The sequence below is a fragment of the Eschrichtius robustus genome, chromosome 15, assembly GCF_028021215.1.
Source record: "Eschrichtius robustus isolate mEscRob2 chromosome 15, mEscRob2.pri, whole genome shotgun sequence".
Classification (NCBI taxonomy): domain Eukaryota; kingdom Metazoa; phylum Chordata; class Mammalia; order Artiodactyla; family Eschrichtiidae; genus Eschrichtius; species Eschrichtius robustus.
In genome coordinates, this window is record NC_090838.1 from 96,034,893 (window position 1) to 96,039,624 (window position 4,732).

A 4,732-nucleotide genomic window follows, 5' to 3' on the forward strand; every position below is an offset into this window, starting at 1 on the left:
AGAGCAGTATGGAGGTCCTTAAAAACCAAAACATCGAGTTCCCGTTGGATCTGGCAATCCCACTCCTGGGCTTAGATCTGGAGAAAATCATAATTTGAAAGGACACGTGCACCCCTATTTTCAGGGCAGCACTATTTACAATAGCCAAGACAGAGAAACCACCAAATTGTCCATTGACAGAAAAATGAAGATGTTGTACAGACATAAAATGGAATACTACTCAGTCCCAGGGGGAGGGGGGTGGAGCCAGGATGTGGGTGCCTGGGCCTCTGACCCGCAGGTGAGAGCAAGGAGGAAGACCAGTCCTGAGGGCAGGGGTTCACTGAAGTCTGTGAGCCCCGGTGCCCTGATGGGATTCATTCCCAGTGGGGATGTGAGCGGGGCCTGTAGTGGTTCTGTTTTCCACCAGGGCCCCTTTGATGAAGCCATGGCAGCGCTGGGCCCAGAAGTCTCCTGGCGGTGCTTCAAACTGTCATAGCAGTTTTATAAAGGAACGAGAGAATGAAGCTGAGCCCCTGACAGCCACTCCTTTCTGGTTCTGAGTTGCTTCTATCAGGACCGCAGTCACCTGCACATAGTCTGCTGTGACCCACCTGCCTCCGCCTGGCCTTTCCTCTCCCTCCCTGTGATGATTCCAGTGACATTTCCAGCCTGGACCCCTCTCCCAGGCCAGACGCCTCTGTCCAGCCATTGCATCCCCATCTCACCCTGGGGGCTAACAGGCCCCTCAGAGGACTGGGATCCTGCAGCTCCCCACACCCAGGAGGTACTCACCTTCCCTGGTTGCTGAGCCCAGACACCTGCTGTAAGCGAGCAGGACCCTCTGGGGCCTTCCCGGGACAGACCCCTCCTTCACATCCTTTGTTGTAACTCCTCTCTGAAGTACCTAGATAATAGTATCTGATGCACACTTCCCGAGTTGTTTTACAAATACTAAAACCACCACCAAATGGAAGAAATTAACTACTTGATGATCATGAACACGTAGCCCCAGAGCTACTGGTGCCTAAGAATTTATAATGTTAACCGCCCTGTTACCTCACCATCAGCCAGAGAACTGTGCACCAGCTGATCGCATACCCTGCAACCCCCTTCCCTCGCCTGGCCTTTTAACATTGCTTTGCTGAAACCCTTCAGGGAGTTTGGATTTTAGAGCACAAGCCACCCGTCCTCCTTGTATTGGTGCTTTTACAATTAATGCTTTGCTTTCCTTCACCACAGCCGGTGTCAGTAGACTGGCTTTACCACCCATGGGTGCGTGGAACCAAGTTTGGTTCGGTAACACTGGGGCCTTCCAGGGTCCCACTGTCCTTGTGCTCCAGTGACTGTCAGCTCCTCCTCCAGAGTCTATGGCCAGTCCCCACACTAATTCCCCTCTACACCCACAGCCCTGTCTTGGGCCTCGTTCCTCCGTCAGGCCCTGACAAAGCTCCCTGTCCCTGTAACAGGGAAGAGCTAAATCGGACTCCAAGTTTGATCTATTTCTTTGACTTTAAACTTTGCTCTTCATTGCTTTTGTTATTATAATCATACAGAATGTCCTGCCTCGGGGAACCCTGCCCCTCTGCCTGAACGTTAAACCAAAGTGCCTTTGTGCATCCTGACCCCGTCCACCTGCGGATGGCTGCAAGAAAGAAGAAATTAACACATCCCCTCTCCGAGGCTGGCCATTCCAGGGGACATTTGCAAATGTTATGGCCTTTTTACTTTACTTCCTCATCTCCTACCCCCTCTGTGCTATGAAAGAAACTGGCATCCAAACCCTTTATTGGAGACACTAGTCTGCCATCTTCTCGGTCTGCCAGCTTTCCGAACAAAGTCCTAGAACAAAGTCCTATTCCTTGCCTCAGCACCTCGTCTCCAATTCGTTGGCCTGTCGTGTGACGAGCAGAGTGAGCTTGGACTCAGTAACAAATTTGGCTTAGCCAGCCAGGAGCCCTGCTGCTTGTGGCTAGCCGGCCCCCGTCAGGGAATACTGGGGCAAGGCCCCAATCCTGATATGTTCTCAACCATAATACTAGTTATTCTAAAATGTTAAATCCAAATTTCCTGCCAGTTGCATTGTACTCAAATCTTTAACCATGCTATTTTTTTAAACATCTTTATTGGAGTATAATTGCTTTACAATGTTGTGTTAGTTTCTGCTATATAACAAAGTGAATCAGCTATACATATACATATATCCCCATATCCCCTCCCTCTTACGTCTCCCTCCAACCCTCCCCTCCTGGTGGTCACAGAGCACTGAGCTGATCTCCCTGTGCGATGCAGCTGCTTCCCACTAGCTATCTATTTTACGTTTGGTGGTGTATATATGTCCATGCCACCCTCTCACTTCGTCCCAGCTTACCCTTCCCCCTCCCCATGTCCTCAAGTCCATTCTCTATGTCTGCATCTTTATTCCTGTCCTGCCTAGGTTCATCAGAACCATTTTTTTTTAGATTCCATATATATGTGTTAGCATACGGTATTTGTTTTTCTCTTTCTGACTTACTTCACTCTCTATGACAGACTCTAGGTCCATGCACCTCACTACGAATAACTCAATTTCGTTTCTCTTTATGGCCGAGTAATAGTCCACTGTATATATATGCCACATCTTCTTTATCCATTCATCTGTTGATGGACACTTAGGTTGCTTCCATGTCCTGGCTGTTGTAAATAGTGCTGCAATGAACATTGTGGTACATGACTATTTTTTTTAAAATAAATTTATTTATTTATTTTTGGCTGCATTGGGTCTTCATTGTTGTGCACGGGCTTTATCTTGTTGCAGAGCACAGGCTCTAGGTGCATGGGCTTCAGTAGCTGTGGCTCGTGGGCTCCAGAGCACAGGCTCAGTAGTTGTGGCACATGGGCTCAGTTGCTCCGCGGCATGTGAGATTGTCCTGGACCAGGGCTCGAACCCATGTTCCCTGCATTAGCAGGCGGACTCTTAACCACTGCACCACCAGGGAAGTCCCACATGACTATTTTTGAATTATGGTTTTCCCAGGGTATATGCACAGTAGTGGGATTGCTGGGTCATATGGTAGTTCTATTTTTAGTTTTTTAAGGAACCTCCATACTGTTCTCCATAGTGGCTGTATCAATTTACATTCTCACCAACAGTGCAAGAGGGTTCACTTTTCTCCACACCCTCTCCAGCATTTATTGTTTGTAGATTTTTTGTTCATGGCCATTGTGACCGGTGTGAGGTGATACCTCATTGTAGTTTTGATTTGCATTTCTCTAATGATTAGTGATGTTGAGCATCCTTTCATGTGTTTGTTGGCAATCTGTATATCTTCTCTGGAGAAATGTCTGTTAGGTCCACTGCCCATTTTTGGATTGGTTTGTTTGTTTTGTTGATATTGAGCTGCATGGGCTGCTTGTATATTTTGGAGATTAATCCTTTGTCAGTTGCTTCATTTGCAAATATTTCCCCCCATTCTGAGGGTTGTCTTTTCGACTTGTTTATGGTTTCCTTTGCTGTGCAAAAGCTTTTAAGATTCATTAGGTCCCATTTGTTTATTTTTGTTTTTATTTCCGTTTCTCTAGGAGGTGGGTCAAAAAGGATCTTGCTGTGATTTATGTCATAGAGTGTTCTGTCTATGTATTCCTCTAAGAGTTTTATAGTGTCTGGCCTTACATTTAGGCATTTAATCCATTTCGACTTTATTTTTGCGTATGGTGTTAGGAAGTGTTTTAATTTCATTCTTTTACATTTAGCTGTCCAGTTTTCCCAGCACCACTTACTGAAGAAGCTGTCTTTTCTCCATTGTATATTCTTGCCTCCTTTATCAAAGATAAGGTGACCATAATGTGCGTGGGTTTATCTCTGGGCTTTCTATGCTGTTCCATTAATCTATATTTCTGTTTTTTGCCAGTACCATACTGTCTTGATTACTGTAACTTTGTAGTATAGTCTGAAGTCAGGGAGCCTGATTCCTCCAGCTCCGTTTTTCTTTCTCAAGATTGCTTTGGCTATTCGGGGTCTTTTGTGTTTCCATACAAATTGTGAAATTTTTTGTTCTAGTTCTGTGAAAAATGCCATTGGTAGTTTGATAGGGATTGCATTGAATCTGTAGATTGCTTTGGGTAGTATAGTCATTTTCACAATGTTGATTCTTCCAGTCCAAGGACTTGGTATATCTCTCCATCTGTTTTTATCATCTTTAATTTCTTTCATCAGTGTCTTATAGTTTTCCGCATACGGGTCTTTTGTCTCCTTAGGTAGGTGTATTCCTAGGTATTTTATTCTTTTTGTTGCAATGGTAAATGGAGTGTTTCCTTAATTTCTCTTTCAGATTTTTCGACATTAGTGTATAGGAATGCAAGAGATTTCTGTGCATTAATTTTGTATCCTGCTACTTTACCAAATTCATTGATTAGCTCTAGTAGTTTTCTGGTAGCATCTTTAGGATTCTCTGTGTATAGTATCATGTCATCTGCAAACAGCGACAGTTTACTTCTTCTTTTCTGATTTGGATTCCTTTTTTTTTTTCTCTGATTGCTGTGGCTAGAACTTCCAAAACAGTGTTGAATAATAGTGGTGAGAGTGGGCAACCTTGTCTTGTTCCTGATCTTAGAGGAAATGGTTTCAGTTTTTCACCATTGAGAATGATGTTGGCTGTGAGTTTGTCATATATAACCTTTATTTTATTTTTTTATTTTTAAAATAAATGTATTTATTTTTGGCTGTGTTGAGTCTTCGTTGCTGTACACAGGCTTTCTCTAGTTATGGTGAGCG